Below are 20,010 nucleotides of genomic sequence, written 5' to 3'. Positions count from 1 at the left end.
AGACTGTGGGCAACTTCCCGTCCCTTCCCTCAGCCTAGGGACCTCATCCCAGGAGAGCAGTTATATCTGTCTGGGGAGCTGCTTTGAGGTAAAGTAGCTGCATAAACTCCTTGAGGACAGCAGTCGTCTCTCGGTTCCCTTCAGCCTTCATCTACTTACTGGAGGCCCCTGCACACTTGGCCAGGATGGACATCACTTCCCTCTGCCCCCTCTCCTCCAGTTACCAGATTCAGCCAGAACGTTAGATAAATTTATTTGCAACAGAGAAGAGAAAATAAGTTGCTTTACCAGTGTTTTAATTCAATTCCACATATTTCATAGTCCCAAAATTGTCTCAAATGGAAGAATTGGTCTGAAAGTATTCTTTCAGCAATTCTCCAAACTACCATTTGGAGCCTGGATAATTATTAACGCCAATCTAATAACAAGAGGACAATCTGTTTGTAGAAATTTTCCTGGCAGTAGTTGTGATGGTTTCAGTCCACTTTGGATCATTAAAAAAATGTTTCATGCTTTTACATTATTATCAAGTTGCTAATTTTTTACAGTTACAAAATTCAATTTCATAATGACAGACTTTGGAAGTTTTTTTGTTACTCATTCTCACAATCCAATTTTCCCTGATATAAAACATTGCATAGGTTCCATAGAATTTTTCAAGGGCTTTGGCTCCCTTATATCTTAGATTTTCCCCTCAAAACATTTCGAACTATTCTTTTTAGTTAAGCAGTATCAAAATAATTGTTTTCTGGGTTTAAGCATTGATATACGCATTTTTCTGTTTTCTGAAATTTTGTTTTATGAAATGAATAACACTCATAAAATTATACCCTAACAATAAATTGTAAAAAAGCAAACTAAGTAATTTTAAACTCAGAGATTATGGTTCATCCTTGTGATTAAATATAACATTACTGACATTGTTTTTCCAGCTTTATGCCATAATACCTTTCTGTTTATCTCCACCATGAGGAGAGTGTGTAAGTTCACAAAGCAACTATTTCTGCAGTTAGTAATTGTGATAACAGCACTCCCACTGACCCCCACCCACCTTGTATTGTTAGAGCTCACATCCACCCACCACTTGTCATGTTTTACTCAGAATCCAAAGTCATTTAATACCACCTTTTGCTAATGACTCCCAATTTTATGTCGTTAGTCTTAAGGTAACCCTAAGCTTCCTATGTAATTCAATTGCATACCTGATATCTTACTTGACTATCTAGTGGGTATTTCAAATTCAACAAACCTGAAACACAGTTCTTTACTAAAGAACTAAAGATGTTATCCTCCCAAACTTTCCGACCTCAGTACCTAGCACCACCTCCCACTCAACTACTAAACCTAAAACTGAAAAACTACCATAAACTCCACCTTAGCACTCACTCCCTTCCCCGACCTGAACAAATCTCAAGTTAATTCCCTTTTCTTCTTGGATGGATTACTAACAAGCTTCTATTTCTTCCCTCTTCATTGCATTCTGCTCTCAGTGGACAAAATGATGTTTAGAGAACACAAACCAGGTCATTCCACCCCCAACTGTGCCTTGAAACCCCTCAAAATCTTTTCATTGCAGTTAAAAAATACCAAGTTATACTATAGAACTCCCCTATCATCCAGCAATAGCACTGCTGGGGATTTACCCAAGGGATACAGAAGTGCTGATGCATAGGGGCACATGTACCCCAATGTTCATAGCGGCACTTTTAACAACAGCCAAATCAGGGAAAGAGCCTAAATGTCCATCAACAAATGGATCAGGAAGATGTGGTTTATATATACAATGGAGTACTACATGGCAATGAAAAAAATGAGATCTGGCCATTTGTAGCAATGTAGATGGAACTTGAGGGTGTTATGCTAAGTGAAATAAGTCAGGCAGAGAGGGACAGATTCCATATATTTTCACTCATATGTGGAACAGGAGAAACTTAACAGAGGACCATGGAGGAGGGGGAGGGGGAAATAGTTGGGGAGAGGGAGGGAGGTAAACCACAAAAGACTCTTGAATACTGAGAACCAACTGAGAGCTGATGGGGGTGGGAGAGAGGGGAAAATGGGTGATGGGCATGGAGGAGGGCACTTGTTGGGATTAGCACTGGGTGTTGTATGGAAAACAATTTAACAATAAACTATATTTTTAAAAGCCAAAAAACCTAAGTTATTAATGTTAGTTTTTCATGGGCTGATGAAAGGATAACTTTTGCATCCTATGTGACAGGCACATAGAGGGCAAAGCACAATCTTTACTTCTGAAAACACTGTTTACAGAATGCAGCTGAGTATTGGTCAAGGAGGCTGCTGACAGCATAGCCCCAGAGTAGACAGTGGCACTTCCAGATGACCATGGGCTTGATGACAAGAGCAAGCAGAGCCCGTCACACAACAGAGCACAGATGTGACACATGCCTTCTGCTGGCAAGAGTATTCCCCCTCTAAAGAAAGAGCTCAGAAGGGGCCGGCTCAGCTCCTTTTCCTAGTCTCACCATTCAGCAAATGCACTGGTTCTCTGGAGATGGAAAGCAGCCAGAGCATTCCCCTCACAGAGAGCACCCTTCCTGGGATAGTCTCCCAGCATTCAGCAGGCTGCATGACCATTCTCCCCCTACTTCCTGTCCCACTCCACCCCAGAGACCTCTTCTACCAGACTCCAGCCGCAGTGTCCTCCTCTCAGGTCCTCAGTTATGTCAGGTTTTTCTTTCCTGCTTTCGTGTCTTTGCACTTCCTCTTTTTGCCTGTAAAGGACCCAGCTCTAGCCTGAATGCTTTTCATCCTTAAGGTCTCATCTAAAGAGGCATGTCCTCAGAGATGGTAAACAAAGCATAAAACAAAACCTTAGAAATATGCCCAGATCCATCAGAAATTATTACTATTGGAATAATTTTTTAATCCAGCAATTTGATGCTCATGTAATACAGGCATAAAGCATAGAAACAGAAATGTTGAAAATGAAGAATTGGAAAAAGATATTATAAAACCCAAAAGGTAGTATAGAGATCTTTATACCAGACTAAAGGGACTTTGAAGATAAAGCAAGATGACAGATGATGGCAGGTGGTACATAGTAATAAAAAGAAAGAATTATGCTAGTAGATACAATGATGTCATGAACTTGTATGCACAAAATGGCCCTGAGATACATATAGATATAAATATTGATATAAATATAGGTATAAAGGTATAGATATTCTCAAAACCCATGGACTCTTATAGAAAACTGCCAAAACTATCATCATGGCAGGAGACTTTAATGCATCCTCATCAGAGACTGATAGATCGGGGTGCCTGGGTGACTCAGTCAGCTAGGCCTCAGATCCTTCATTTTGGCTCTCCTGGTTGTGAGATCAAGCCCTGCTTCGAGCTCTGTGCTGAGTGTGGAGCCTGCTTTGGATTCTCTCTCTCTCTTTCTCTCAAAATAAATAAATAAACACTTAAGAAAAAAAGAATAAAATGGTAGATAAAGCTGGAGAAACTAATCATGCCACATTGGTTTCAAGACCACACAGTGAGACAAGCTGTAAGATGCCCTGCAGGACGGCCAGGCTGGAAGGCCGGCAGGAAATGGGCGGCTGATTCGCGTCAGAACAGCAGGCAAAACTCTTGTTCTTAGTAAATGGACACAAGAATTCCTAATAAAATTATAGATGTAGCTAAGGAGATTTCCATGGCAAAATGCCACTGGCTCCTATTAGCTGCTTATAATAAAATATGAGAGAAACAAAATGAGCTAAAGAAGGAACTGGTTCCCTTTCAAGTGAAATTTAGAGAAAATATAGAAAGACCAAGACACCTGGGCTCCAGAACAAAACTGTTTTTCATCCTTAATCTTTTTTGTAGTGAGAGTCTCAACATTATAAATTTCCTCAGAGCAAAGATCAGATCCAAATAAAAGAAAGAAGGGAAGAAAGGAAGGAAGGGAGAGAGAGAGAGAGAGAGAGAGAGAGAGAGAGAGAGAGAGAGAGAAAGGAAGGAAGGAAGGAAGGAAGGAAGGAAGGAAGGAAGGAAGGAAGGAAGGAAGGAAGGAAGGAAGACAGGCCCCAGGAACAAAACTCTATAAAGACACTTTGCTAAGACTTCAAAATGTTAAGGCAAAACCTCATAAAATCTGTCAGGTTCACAGAAGAGCTGCATTTCTAAGGATCTTAGGACTACACTTTATAGACCATCCACGTTGATAGTAGGGCTTCTAAGAATTTTAATATGTCCCACAACACCCTGACTTTTAGCTCAAAGTAGCAAAAGACCTTTCTTGAAGAGATTTATGGGTGTGACTTTTATTCAATGCAATAGATTTATAATTTGATAAGCTACAAATATAATGACTTTTAAAAGGACTTATAATATTTTGGACTAAAAGGGCCAGAGATGATTCAAAACAAAGAAGAGGCCTCTAGGCCTCCAGATTCCTATGGAAGAAAATAGGCTGTGTGGGAAAGGGTTAACTTAGCGGATCTGAGTTATCAAACACACCATATTCCCAGGAAATACCTGATTCACAACTTGACCTTGGCTGGTTCCTAGGATATGATCTCTGAGCCCCAGAATATTCTACTTAAGAGTGGTTTTGTATACCTGATGCCTTGGGGATGGTTTTGGAGTAGCTAAAGTAGGCAGTGCAGGCCCTAGACGCCTACATGACTGATCCCAATAAAAACAGAGGATGTTAAGGCCCAGGAGCGTCCCCCGTCGCCAACACTCCGGGTACGTTGTCACACAGCAGTGCTGGAATGACCGGGTCTGCCCAAGTGTCTCCCAGGAGAGGACCCCAGAAGCTCACATCTGTTTCTTTTCTGCATATTGCTCCTTTACTGATTTTAATATGTACCCACTTACTGTTATAATCCATAACCATGAGTATAACAGCTTCTGACTTTGGGAGTCCCTCCAGTGAATCATTGAGTGAGGATGGTCTTCAGGACCTCTGCCACGGTGGGCAGCAGAAGTGGGATTTTCTAGAATGGCCTTGACTCACTTGAAGTAAAGTGAAAGCATCGTTTGGGAAAAGGTACGATGATAAAATAGGGGATGACAAAATGCTGATGCCCAAACGGCTACCAGGTCACCTGTGAAATGAGACAACTGCTGTGCCACAGTCAGTTATTGGAGGTGAAAACTATCAACAGAATTGAGGGAAGGAGACCCGACTCTTGAAGCATTGGCTCACTGGATATGGAAGGAAATGCAGAATGAGAAACTAAATATGCAGCCTTACTTGTGTTCATCTGTAATAGCTAAAATGAAAGGGAAGAGCTGTGTTGGGGCAGATCCTGGCCCTGCCCCAAGTTCAGACTGTAGCTGGTTGGAGCTACAGTTGTCATCCCTGGGTCACTACTGAAGGGACTAGTTATGCAGGAACAATAGGTAGCAGCTCTAGGGACTCTGACCACCAAGAAGGCAGTCGTGGTGGTGAGGGGAGGCAAAACCAAAACACTGCTGATATTGTCAGCTTTCTGGAGAGCTTTTACTACCTTGGGAGAGTGACTACCTTAAGAAAGCCTGTTTGGTTTTGAATGCTGCAGAATGAAGGAGCGTGTTTGTGTTGATGTTTTTCTGGAAATATCGAGGGAAGAAGGTATGGAAAAAGAGGCTTGCACAAAGATGCAACCTTTCCCCACATGCCCTCAATGACTCTAGGACCAGAGCAACAATGATGGTGCTAGAAGCAAGTATGATCCCTAAGCAAGAACTTTAGCCAGAATTCCTAAGGGCTTATGTGGTGGATTCTGGATTCACTCTTACTGTAAAATTAGGTTGACAGTGAATACAGCTACATTACCTAATGATCAAGATAGTCCACTCATTATATACTTAACCTTACCCATATCACTGTAACATTACACGTGTCAGTGAGAATAGACTAAATGGGAGGCAAGGCACTTGACAGATAAGCGTTACTACTAGCAATTCAACCAGCACAGTGATGGAAGCTAGGTTCCTTCCAAAACTGGAAAAGGTTGGGTAAAACTCAATGACAAATGGAAAAAAGGTTTTATAAAAAGTAGCTAAGGGTAAAGGAATGTATATAAGCTATGAAACAATGGAAATCCTATATACTTTGCTGTCTCAAGAAAAGCTCAGAGGAAGGGATGATATTCTCTTAGTTTAATTATAATAGATGCCTGCAAGGGTAAAGCTATATACTGCCAAGACCACACCTGCTTTTGAACCTGACAAGGTTAAATAGAAACCCACAAACATGAGAAGGCTCACTCTAGGAGACAGTTTGACCCTACAATATGACCGTGAACTAGACCAATTTTTAAATAATGATGAACGGGAATCTAGTAATAACTGTTATCTGTCAATAACTTTTGACTCTTATTTTTCAGGTTATGTTCATTAGAAAGGATACCACTTGGCAAGGAATTTCTGGGAACTACTCCACATATAGCCTTTGGGTCACAGAGTGTACAATTCTTGGCAGACTGATCTATGTAACTATAAACCTTGATGACCAGAAGCTTAGAAAAGTTCTTGGCTACAGTGGATAAAACATAGAGACTGTTGCCTTACCTGCTAAAATGTGCTATACAAAAATACATACCAGCTCTGTTTTTGTGGATGGAAAACTTGAAACAGAATAGAAAAAATAAGGGGAATTAAGCAGTAGACGTCACATGGTGTATCTCAAATTCCCTAGGAAATGATCCCACACTGAGACAAGACAGGCTGTGGTGGCCTTATAGCATTAATTAATTTTGGTGTGACTACCATTCTCCTGACCCCAGTGTGCAGGACCTAACATTTCTGGGCATAGAACAAGTGTCTAACTGCACTTAGGCCGTTAGAATACAATGGCAACAACATGCATGGTGGAGTAAACAACATTGGCCCCCGAGATGGAGAAAGGCTTTAGAGGGAGATTGGTGCTGGTCTAGGTAACCCAGGACAAACTGAATTTACTTTAAATTGAATTTACTCAGAAATTAAAAGATTTATAAACTGGAATTAGCAGATTCAAGGGTAGTCTCTTCTAGGAAGAAAGCAATGGATGAGAGTCACCTGGAAAGATAATGAGGTTTTAGTCGAGTAGTCAAGGAAACTTAATTGACAATGCTTCATAAAGTCAGGACCCAACATTGGCAAAGACTTGGCCCTGGCCCAACAGGGTCTCTTGACTATTTTAACACAGAAGGACTCTGAAGTAACCAGGGGACAATGATTCTTCATCCTAGCTGCTGAGGTCCAAAGGGCACGCCTATGAAAAATTTACGGACCTTTAAAATTATGAAAACTCTCTGAGGGCACTTGTAACTTACCTTGATGCACTATGACTGCTTTCATCCCAAGCCTAGATCAAAATAAGACATATCTTTTAGTACATCTAGCTAGATTAGGAAATATTCTGAACACCACCTGTGTCCTTCCTGGAGGAAGGATGTGGGGTCCACTATATAACAGCACACAGTGGAGGTCAGTCTCAGCACAGCCTTTTAACTGAGAAAGGACTACCCTTGCCGCCAATTGACTTGGAATTTAAAAATACCAAATCACATCCAACTGTAATCATGCCTGTCCATTATAATTTCTGTATGTGGGCAAGGGGTTATTTATTCTGTTGGTAAGGCATAGCAAATACCTCTATAGTTCTTACTGATGTGTTCTGTAATAAAATTGAATTGTACCATGACCATAATACAGTATAGTGTAACATTGTCATTGTTGATAAAATTCAAGTACCTGTTGTAAATAATTGATCTGATAATACTGGCACTGATGATCAAATGTGTTGGGAGATCAACTTAAAGCCCCCACAAGATGTAACGCCAATATTCCTATATAACTGACCTCAAGTGGAAAACCACTTGCCTAGGGAAGTACTGGATTTAGCAAGCCATCAGCTGATTTCTATGTGAAATAGTTTTATACAAGCTTATCACAAGTTATAAATAATAGATAAAGGGGGAAAGCAAATAAATCAGTACAAAAATATAAAAAATGTATGTATTGGTTTTAAAGGATGGATTGATTCTTCCTTTAAATCTATCCCTACCTCACCCTGGTCTCTCCAAATATTAGTCATATTCATTCTGATATTACTACTGTATTTCTCATATAAATATTATACTAAGTACAGGTGCTCATAAAAATATGATTGCCTAGGGCAAGGACCAGGAAAAGTGGGATATGCAGAGAAAGGTTAACTTAAAAGGCCTCAGTTACTCAAAAACTGCACATTCCCAATAAAGATATCATTTCAGAACTGGACTTTGGCTGGCTCCTGGGTAATGAGCTGTGAGCCCCTGGAATATTCTGAGTAAGAATAATTCTGCATGCCTGAGGCCTTGGGCCATGCTGTATCAGTCTGATCAGAGAGTTCATACTGATGATATGATTTCTGGTATATACCTGATTTTCCTCTGGACTCTGAGTAGTTGAGGTATTGTGTTCCTATATAACTGACCTCAATAAAGTCTCTGGACAGCAAGGCTCAGGTGAGCTTTGCTGGTTGGAAATATTTTTCTCATATTGTCACACATGATTGCTGGGAGAATTAAATGCATTAGGGCAGTTCAATGGAAGAGAACACCTGAAAGCTTCTGTCTGCTTTCTTCTGGACATCACCCCATGTCCCTTGTCCTTTTGCTGATTTTAATCTGTGCCCTTTCACTGTAATGAGCCATAACCATAAGTATAAAGCTTCCGATCTCTGTGAGCCCTTTTAGTGAATCACTAAAAGTGAGCATGGTTTTGGGGTCCAACACATGAACTGTGAAAACCATCTTACTGTAGGCAAGGGCCGTTTCTCAGAAAAGATATGACTAAAGAGTGGGGTGCCAAGGTCCATGAAGAAACACCCCCAGATGGCAGAAGTGGAACTAGCAATATGTGCCTGTCAGGATTTCAGAATTTCTGTAGATCATTGACTGCTACGGGCCTCTTATTTTCCTCCTTTATCATTAGAGGTATCCAGTTTTCCCTATTACTGCCTCGCTGAAGTCTGCTGGATAGAAAGTGGAGGATAGAAAATTTGGATCTTGAGTTCACAGGTCTTCATATTAAGAGGGTCCACTTCCATGGAGCTTCATCTGCTCCCAGACCTAATTTAGATAAGGAGATCAGTAACCTCAAGCATGAGCCCTAGATCATAATAGAATGAGACATTTGGAAGATATTCTAGGGGGTAAGTATATAATATATATGATGAAAATATGAGCCATTGAGGGTCGGGAGGTGGACTGTAGTAGTCTGTTGAATTCGTACCTCCATTTAACCACATTTCTCAGTATTCATGCTTCTCCTTGAATCCAGGCTGGGCCTAGGACTTGATTTAGTCAAAAGAATATGATAGAAAGATATTGTGCTCTTTTTTTGCTGTCTCTTAAGTTCTGGAAGCTTTGACTTTTGTTCTTTGGAGATCCTTGAGCTTCTGTGTAAGAAGTCTGGCCAGCCTGCTGCAGAAACCATAAGGAGGAAAGTTAGTGTGATACCATGTGGACAGGCCACAGGGAACAAAAGTGAGAACAAGAGCAAAAGAGACAAAGACGACACAGAGGGAAACTGATAAACACAGCCAACAAAGAGATGCTAGTCTGGAGCCTAGTCTGATGGTCCCAACCAGTAATTGATGCCATCTCAGCTGAGAAACTAGAAATGAGTGGAAAGAACATCCTAGACATTCCAGTCCCAGAAGATACCACGTGGAACTGGATGAACCGCCCTGCTGAGCCCTGTCTGAGTCCCCAGCCACAGACTCATGAGCGCATATTAAATGGCTGTGGTCTTGGACTGCAAAGCTGTGGGGTCATTTGTTTTGCAGCACCGGGCATACTTTAACAAATGCTCCTCCAACATTCCACTCTCACGTTACCAACCAGTTCTTTCTTCTTGTCCAGAACTAAAGCCGTCCATTTGATTGGTAAAGTATGGAACCTACATCGAGTCCATTTCGGCCACAGTAGCTCTGTGATCCAGTCTCTGACCTTTCAGTTCTATTTTCTCAAACAAGAAATATGAATAATATCATTTTGCTGCCTCAGGATGAGGATTAAGTAAAATGGTAATAGTAAAATGTCTTCAAAAGAACTAAGTTTAATCTTCAGGTCTTCCCACAATAGAAACTATTGATTTTTATATGAAGGGACTTCTTCCCCCTGTGCCATTGTAGGACAGTGAACACGGTGACTACATGGGCCACGTTCAATGGCTGTGTGTCAGGTACGAGAAGATGCACTATCCTGGCCAGAGACTAAGGAGCCACAGCCTTCCAAAGGATACAGTTTAGACTTGCATACCTTTTAAAGTGACTATTTTGACTACCATTGAGATCATAGGGCCTTTAAGCAGCTGTTTTTCCACTTGGCATGCGCATGAACTTTAGAATTAGATGAACATGGACAGAAATCCTGACGTGGTTACTTTACGCATGATTTTGGACATCACTTCACTCCTCTGCAATCTTCTTCCTTTTTCTGTGGAATGAGGATATAACAATACACATTTCAGTATTGATATTATGTATTTTGTTGGTTAGATATAACACTGTGTTATTTATTAAGCTCCTATTCAAGGTTTCTTTAGTTTTGTCCAAAACTTCCATGAAATCAAAATATTTCTTTTTAAAAATTTTAATGTTTACTCATTTTTGAGAGACAGAGAGAAACCGATTGCGAGCAAGGAAGGGGTAGAGAGAGAGGGAGACACAAAATCCACAATCCACAGCAGGCTCCAGGCTCTGAGCCCGACGCAGGGCTCGAACCCACAACCGTGAGATGATGACCGGAGCCAAAGCTGTACACTTAACCGAGTGAGCCACCCAGGTGCCCCAAAAACAAAATATTTCTAATTAAAAAATTGCACTTATTACTAGCACTAAAATTAATATTCATCTACACATCATAGGGACTGTTTTAAAAAATTAACATAATTCCACAGAGAATGCACCTATTTTCTATTCCATGAATAGAAACCCTAGTGGTTGTTCTTTAATTAACGTTAGAATAAATTCTTATTGCATGAATTAACCAATAGCTGGCAAGACTTCAGAGAAAACTAAACTTCTGCTTCCCCTCTTCAAAATACTATCTGCATATCTGAAAGATCATTAACAAATGTACACTAGCTCCAGTTTGGAGTTTTTAATTCAGCTTTGCTTATTTACGTTTTAAATGTTATACTCTCTTCTTTTGGCATAATAATAATTTGTATTTTTGTATAATTTTAACAAAAAAATTCCAGTAAGCATGACAATATGATGATATGCTATAGTGCTATGTTAAAAATGTTTAGTGTTTTAACACTAAAGAAGATACATCATTCGCCTCAGACTAAATGGTTCTTGGTTCAGGAAAATATGTTTTTTACAGAAAAGATTAAGGCTTCAGAGTATAATCTGGAAAGAGATGGAGAACAAAGGGAGCTGGTTTTTTGCAGCTGAATTAAATGTTGAAGAGAGCAGGAGAGAGAAATTGAGTCATACAGGGACCAGGAGAAAAGGCACACGTGCGAGGACCCCACGAGGAAGAACTATGTAGGGAACATGCTTCCCTCTCCGATAGCCATTTTTTAACTCGCCTGCAAAATCTGCAGCCCCGGAAACATCTTGTCCTTTTGAATATTATGTAATGTTTCCCTCTAGACCACGCGATCTCAGGTGTTTTAACGTGCTGGAAGCCTGAGGCTTCCTTTGGCTGCATATTTGCATAGTTTTGCAAATGTTCTGCTCCTTTTGCAGAATCTGCCCTCAAGTTTAAATCTACAAACAGCAGCTTGAGTAGGGTTTTGTAAATTAAAATAATTTTCAGGCACACTGGGACATTCATATCCTATATTATCCTGGCACTCTTGGCAAGAGCTCAAAAGTAATTGTACACTACATTAATATTAAACAAGCCCTTTAAAAATCTTTCTGAAGGTGGTGATACGATTTCAGTGGCTTTGCCCCCACCCCCAGGCATTTGTAAATATCAAATTAGTTTAGTAAAGAGGCACTATTAGAAGGCTTCATCATAAACTGCCCCTCTTAAAATAATCCTTCAGTATACCATGTAGTAATACCCAAAACTGTGGCATTGAAACAGATGGCACAATTGTGCTATTTAGCTCCAGTGCTGCTCCTGGACTGTTAATTCCCATTATAAAATTTGAGTCATGGAAGGGTAGATTACACTGCTGGTGCGGGTCAGAAGTGTGTTTTCATAAGGTCACACATTTCTTATTTTTGTAATGTTTATTTATTTTGAGAGAGAGAGAGAGAGAAAGGAGAGAGACCAACAGGTGGGGAAGGGTCAGAGAAAGAGAGAATCCCAAGCAGACTCCTCACTGTCACTGCAAAGCCCAACATGGGACTCCATCTCAAGAACTGTGAGACGAGATCATAACCTGAGCTGAAGCCAAGAGTTGTCTACTTAAGCAGCTGAGCCACCAGGTGCCCCAAAGTTATAGAGTAGGAAACAGAGATATTATTACAGTTACCCCATACCAGTGTCAGAAATACAGGAGCTAAGTTTTAGGACACTCTGGTTTGCCTCAGGTAAAATCAAAGTTTCCTGGAAGTAGGCTGACAGAACCCCAACTTTGCACCATCTTTCTCTTATTTGAGAGGCTCCTCTGAAACAAGAAGGCAGAATGAAATAACAATGAGATAATGGCAGAATGAAGTTGGAAACAACATCATGTTTTCTGAAACTTGGTAATATAAATAACACCAATGCGTAAAAGTAGTTAAAACTATGCAAGAGCCTCTTCCAAAGGAAGGGGCATGGCTTCACACTACTTATTGTGCTGAAGAGAGAATATTAAAGAAAGAAAGTCAAAAGATATTAAGGATTTTTGAGTAGTTAACATTCTTTTTTTCCAACCCATAGAAATAGTGTGTGTATAGGGTAAGAGTGAGTTAACAAACCTCAGATATCTTAATCATTCCATCAAATTTGCAGAAAAGAGGTCCAGTGGGTTTGCTTCTTTGAGGAGTTAGCCCAAAAAGACACACAAAACCATCTGAAAGTACAAATACTTCTCACCGCTTCCACTGTAGGCTGGTGGAGACTGCCGGGATTTGTCATTTGGTTTGGTTTGGTTGAGTTTGGTTTTGGTGATAATAGGAGGACATGACAAGATGTTGGCACACTGATAATATAAGAAAATATTAATATGAAGAGGCTAAATTATCACAGTCATTGTATTAGTTTGCTAACAATATTCCACAAACTGGGTGGCTTAATCAAAAGAAATGTATTTCTTTACAGTTTTGGAGGCCAAAAGTCCAAAATCAACGTGTCAGCAGGTTTGGTTTTTATGAAGCCTCTCTTTTGCTCAAAGATGGCTGACTTCTTGCTCTGCCCTCACATGGCCTTTCCTCTATGTGTATGCATTCTTGGTGTTTTTTCTTCTTACAAAGACACAGATTGCAGTGTATTATGTCCCCAACCACATCGTCTTATTTTAATTTAATTACCTCTTCAAAGGCCATCTCCAAATACTGTCACACCATGCAGCACTTGGGGTTAGGAGTTCAACATATGAATTTGGGCATGAGAGGTACAATTAAGCCAGTGACGGTAGTCTAAAATAATCTATGGATCTATCAGTAAAGACTTGGTGAAAAGTGAAGCCTTAGAGGGACATGCATAGAAGGTCCACTTTGGCCTGGACACGTGAAGGGCTCCACAGACCCATCCCACAGTGGAATTGGGGAAAAATTATAAAAAGACACCATTTAAATCCTCTGGAAATAGTCCTAAGGTGAAACACTAAGTGAAGAAACATTTATTCAAAAAAACCTGCTAAAACTCTGTCAGAATAGCAAGAGTCTATGGTATTTGAACCAAGACCCACTTCTCTCTCCCTTTTCTCCTTCCAACCAGATGGAAATTCCACTCCAGATGCAGGCAGCCAAGAACGCAGCACTCCCGCTCTCTCCAGCAACCCTGGTGGACAGCTAAGGTATCTTCCTGGGAGAAGCAAGATATCAGCACTTCTCCTCCTGTTCTCCAAAACCTGAGGAAGAAGCTAAGTTACAGAAGGGCACAGCCAACGTATTGGGGCTCTCTCTTTTCACCCAGTCTTCAGATGTGGAATGGAGACTCTGCCTTGGTTGCAGACAATGGACCTGGGGGACCTGGATGTCTCTCAGCCCATACAGGACTCATACAGTGGAGATTTCCCACCTGCAGAGACAAGCCCTGGAGATCAGAAGTGACTGGTAAGAGAAAAACAAAGCTTTACTTAGAAGGGAACCCTAATAAGATTATAGCAGACGTCTTATCTGATTCATCAGAATCAATGGAAGTCAGGAAAAAATGGTTAATATTTTCAAAGACAAAAACATCAACAAAGAATCCTATAATCAGCAAAGTTATCTTTTAGAAATGGAAGTGAAATATAGACATTCCCATAAAAACAAGCCCAGAAAAACAAAATGTTGATAGCAGACCTACCTTACAGGAAATAGTTAAGAAAGTTCTTCAGACTGAAAGCAAGTGACAGTAATTTAATCCACATGAAGAACAAGAGTTTTGGTAAAGGTAATTATGGATCTACAGAAGACAGCATAAATGTGTACTTCTCCTTTCTCTTATCAACTGATCTAAAAATCAATATATACAACAATATGTAGACATAGATTATGTATTTGGACCTATAACATATTGAAATGTTTGCCCCAATAGTGACACAACAGAGAAGGATGAGAGCAAAGCTGCATACGCTCTGGAAATTACCACAGGAACAAATGAAGGGAATCACTAATGGTAAAAAAATAAGGTTAGCATAACAAAAGCTATAAATATACACTTATTCCCCTTTCCTGTCTCAGCTCTTTAAAAGATATAAAATTATATCATTTGTACCCATGTATTATTACATTTGTGACATTTATAGATGAACTATGTACAACAATAATAACACAGAAAGCAGAAAAAGGAAATAAAGCTACATAGGAGTAACATTCCTATATCTCACTGAAACTAAGTTAGTATAAATCTGAAACTAATTCTCATATATTGTAAGTCTAGTGCAACCACTAAGGAAGCAACTCAAAAAATAGTGAAAAAAAATTTTTTAAATCAAAAATTACGTTAGGAAATATTCACTTAATGCAAAGAAAGTAGGTAGGCCATATAGAGGAACAGAAAAGAAATAAGACACTTACAAATAATAAAATGACACACATAAATCCAACTATATTCAATAGTAACATTAAATGTGAATAGATTAAATAAACAAAAGGCAGAGACTGTCAGACTAGTTTTTAAAAACATTCAACTGTATGCTGTCTATAGGAAACATATTGTAGATTCAAAAATACAAAAATATTAACTCAGAAATGAAAAAAGAGATCTGACTTCCAGCCTTTTAAAAATAAAGAAGATTATTAAGGAATAATATAAATAGTTTTCTCAATAAACTAGGTGAATTAAATAAAATGGGTGAATTCATAGAAAGACAAAAACTACTGAAACTGACTCAAAAAGAAATAGAAAATCTGAATAGACCTATTCCAAGTAAGGAGATTAAGTTACTAAAAAATTTAATTTAAAAAATATATGTTGAAAGCAACATGCAAGCCCAGATAGTTGCACTAGTGAGTTCTACCAAATGTTTAAAAATTAATATGGATTCTTCATAATCTATCCCCCAGCAGGGAACACTTCCCTACACATTCTATGAAGCCAGTCATTACCCTGACACCAAAAGCAGAGAAAGATATCCTAAGATGTCTAAGAAAAGTATAATCATAAAAAAACTACGAACAAATGTATCTTATGAATATAGATACAAAAGCCTCAAAAATACTAGTGAGCTGAAACCAGAAACATAAACCACATTGTATACCATGACCAAGTGGGGTGCACCCCAGTAATCCAAGGTTGGTTTACCAATGACTATCAATATAATATCAAGTGAATGATAAATAAGATTAGCCAAAAGCAAAAAGGATGGACAACTCATGTGGAAACCACCCAATTTTTATTTAGATGGAAGTTCTCTATTATCCACCTATTCTAGTATAAAATAGGTTTTTGGTAACTGTGGAACAACACGATTTAAATGATTTTGCATATATATGGCAAGACTTTAAATTTAGGGCTTCTCGGGGCACCTGGGTGGTTCAGTGGGTTAAGCTTCTGACCTCAGCTCAGGTCATGATCTCTCGGTTTGTGGGTTTGAGCCCTGAGTCGTGCTCTGTGCTGACAGCTCAGAGCCTGGAGCCTGCATCAGATTCTGTGTCTCCCTCTCTCTCTGCCCCTCGTCTGCTCACACTGTTTCTCTCTCTCTCTCTCTCTCTCTCTCTCTCAAAAGTAAATAAAACATTTAAAAAATTTCTCTACTGAAATGTTACTTATCCTCTATATTTAAGAAGCTCCATAATTTCCCATCTTAACACCCCTTTTTTCCCCCTAACATTCTAAACAAAATAAGTTGCCTTAACCAATAACTAGTAATGGGTATTTCTGACAGTGGCTTTTATGCTTTTTCTACTTCCGTATCAAAAGACTCCCTCTTTTAAAACCTCTAAAATCCCACAAGAGCTCCCTTAAGTATTATGAGAGTCCCATCATCAAAAAACTGTTTTGATTCCCTACTGTACCTTTCAAGGCGAGAGAGTGTCCTAGCACATTTTCAAATGGCGCCCAAGCAGAAGAAAAATAATGGGCATGATGTAGCCAGATGGTTCTTCTAACTGTTCACACTGAGGGTGGGCCGGCCGGCTTCCTTCTTGCTTCTCCACCTACAGGGGCCGACTGCACAGGGATGGTGTTAAGAGTGATCCACAAAAGAAGGCAATTTTAAAAAGCTGGGAAGATATTACTCTTATTTTTGTCATTATGACATATTTCAGACATGCCAAAATCTTTTAAAAATGTTTTTAATGTTTATTTATTTTGGAGAAAAATTGAGAGCATGAGCAGATGAGGAGCAGAGAGAGAGGGAGACATAGAATCTGAAAGAGGCTCCAGGCTCTGAGCTGTCAGCATAGAACCCAACATGGGTGGTGAACTCAGGAACCATCAAATCAGACCTGACCCAAAGCTGGAGCTTGACCAACAGAGCCACCCGGCCACCCCAAGGCATGCCAGGAAGTCTTAAGGATAATTTAATAGACACTCATGTATCCTGAATCCAGCTTAAGAAATAAGCTGATATAGACACATTTTGTTCTTATATGCTTTAATTCTCTTGTTCATTGGCCTTTATTTTAATTACATAACAAGAAGTCTGAAAAAAAATGCCTGGGTATGAATAAGAATCAAAAGTTTACATCACATTCTTTGGCTGAAACTTGGACATGTTCTCTTTTCTTTTGTACTTCGTGCTGACTGAAATCTTTTTGTAATAATTGCTATTAGCTGCTATGGGTTTTGGTTTTTACTTGTTCAAAAGTAAGCAATCAAAAAATCACCCCGGAAATCCTTTTAAATATGTCTGTATAAAACTGTCCAAGGGCGCCTGGGTGGCTCAGTCAGTTAAGTGCCTGACTTAGGTTCAGGTCATGATCTCACAGTTTGTGAATTCGAGCCCTACATCAGGTTCTCTGTGGTCAGTGCGGAGCTTGCTTTGGGTCCTCTGTCCCTCTCTCTCTGCCCCTCCCCTACTTGTGCTTGCTCTCTCTCTCTCTCTCTAAAATAAATAAACACTAAAAAAATAAAACTGTTTAAAAGTCTCTGACATATACAGGTGAATGTACATTAAAGGAAGCTTTTAGGGTATCATTGTTATCTTCATAAAAAAATTTTAGGCTTCTTCTGTCATTCATTAGATATTCAGATAATTAATAACTCCACCATCTGTTTTTTAATAAATCCATATAACATTATACATGAGTATGGAAAATAGTCACCACTTATTTGGGCCATTTTTAGGCTTTTTGAATGGCCAACTTCAACCAACAGAGAGATAACATTGTTATTTTATGATCCAGGAACTTCTCAACATTCCAATAGCAAGAATAAGTTTTGTAGTATCGTCAGTTCTGATTATAATCTAGTCTGGAAGATGAAATAGTCATCTAAGTATATATTAAAACTCTTGTAAAATCATCGCTTCAGAAGCAATTGCAGAAGTTGAAGCAAAGTGAATTTACATTCTAATTTATGAACACTGCTTGGTTTTATCTTAGTAAATATTTCCCTAAGGTTCTTAAAACACTTTCTCTGTTGAAGAGTTTTGCTTCAATAAGTGGGAAGTGGTTCTTCCAAATGCTAAATTCCTTCATTCTCTAATTTAGTGGAATGTATATGTCATGTTTATTTTTTGAAAAATTACAGATGAATCATAGTGAATTTTCTTTTAAATATTGGAAATAACCCAGAGCTATGACTTATCCATTGCTATTCTCATAAAATATAACAGTTGGTAGGATGAAAGGATTCAGAGACAAATCTAACATGTTTTCTCCTTAGTTTCCTGGAAAAGGGGAAACTATGAGGTTAAATCAGGGTAAATGACTCCCTACCTATAGTTCACTCAGAGCAGAAGTGAAAAAGTGAATGTATGTGTTACTGTGTTAGTCTCTGAGAGCTGCCATAATAAAATACCACAGCCTGTGTGACTTAAACAACAGGAACTTATTTCTCATAGTTGTGGAGGCTGGAAGTCAGAAATCAAGGTGTCCGTAGGGTTGGTTTCTCTGGAAGTCTCTCCTCGGTTTGCAGATGACCATCTTCTCTCTGATGCCTTTCTCTGTGTTCAAATATTTCTTTTATAAAGCTGCCAGTCATGTTGGCTTGGGGCCCATCCTTATGATCTCATTTGAACTTAGTTAACTCTTTCAAGATCCTGTCTCCCACTGCAGTCACACTCTCAGGGACAGAGGGTTAGGGCTTCAAAGTGTGAATTTAGGGGGACACAATTCAGCTCGTCACGAATTACATAGCACTCTGCAAAGCCCACACTCTCATCAGTGGGCAGAGGCAGGGAGCTCCTACGTGCTGCCACTTTCTGAAAAAAGCCCTTTTCTTTTCATTCAAGATGATGATTTTCATCCTCGTTTTCAATTCTGATTCAACGCGAACTATGCTAGCTGACTCAAAGAATGTGATAAATATTTACGGAGAGAGAAATAAATGATTGGATACCCAACTGAAAAGAAAATACTCACCTTGACTCCCTAAGATTGCCAAGTTTAGACCCCAGCACGTCTCCTGGCATTTTGGAAGTAGCTTTGGCAACAGTTAATAAGGGCAATGCTGCTCTGCTGACAGCAAACCGTTCTGACGAGTCCACCAGCAGGCGAAGAGTGCCGCAAGCCACCAGGCAAGGCCATCCAGCATATGGCCCTGATGTCCAGGTCACACTTCCATCTCCAGGAACAAGCCGAGGCCTGCGTCAGTGAGGTTCAAGTTACCAAGCGTCTGCCCTTTGCCTTGACACTGTTTTCTTTAGATGGACTCGAATTCAAATAGAATGATTCTATTCCTCTTTATACATGTAAAAATATATTCAATCATTGTTATTTTTATGAATGTAGAAATGGAATATTTTACATACTGTCCTTAAGGAAATCACATTATATCCTGAGCACCCATCTAACACTCCTATTTTCTATGGCTTGGGGACTTACTACCAAAGAATCTCTCTCGCTTAAAGATCTCTTAGATACGTCATGCTCTAACAACCCCTGGAACTCAGTGGTGAGTCCTAGCTCTGATGTAAGAGAAGAGAAGCCCGTGGACAGGATTGTTCTACATGAAAGTCACGAGACCCAGCAGACACACTCAGCCGCTGGGTGAAAGGAGAAAAGCAATGTGGGCTGAGCACCTTCTTACAAAGCTTATGCCAGATTGTTTTCATCTTACCTGTTCATTTCATCTTCACAAGCCTAGGAAAATGTGGATGTTCTTCCTTCCTTCCTTCCTTCCTTCCTTCCCTCCTTCCTTCCCTCCCTCCTTCTTTCTTTCTTTCTTTCTTTCTTTCTTTCTTTCTTTCTTTCTTTCTTTCTTTCTTTCTTTTTTTCTTCTTTATCCCTCTCTCTCCTCTCTTTCTATCTCTTCCTCTCTTTCCTCTTTCTCTTTCTCTCCCTCTCTTCTTTCTTCTTTTTTCTTTCTTTCTTTCTCTCTCCCCTCTTTC

General features: G+C 39.5%; 1 long non-coding RNA gene across 2 annotated transcripts; it reads right to left on the bottom strand.

The window, feature by feature from the left end:
• Window positions 1–6,942: 6,942 nt before the first annotated feature.
• LOC115279332 lies at window positions 6,943–19,265 on the bottom strand. 2 transcript variants are annotated; one of them, XR_003903370.1, is made up of 5 exons: window positions 19,043–19,265; window positions 16,532–16,685; window positions 10,236–10,412; window positions 9,205–9,395; window positions 6,943–7,002 (listed from the first exon to the last, which is right to left on the bottom strand). It is a non-coding gene; the product is annotated as an uncharacterized LOC115279332 (long non-coding RNA). The 2 variants fall into 2 exon arrangements; XR_003903369.1 differs by lacking the exon at window positions 6,943–7,002 and having other exon boundaries at window positions 9,127–9,395.
• Between the last annotated feature and the right edge of the window lie 745 nt (window positions 19,266–20,010).

Source organism: Suricata suricatta, chromosome 15 (assembly GCF_006229205.1).
Source record: "Suricata suricatta isolate VVHF042 chromosome 15, meerkat_22Aug2017_6uvM2_HiC, whole genome shotgun sequence".
Taxonomy (NCBI): Eukaryota; Metazoa; Chordata; class Mammalia; order Carnivora; family Herpestidae; genus Suricata; species Suricata suricatta.
This window is presented reverse-complemented; position numbering and strand designations above follow the sequence as displayed.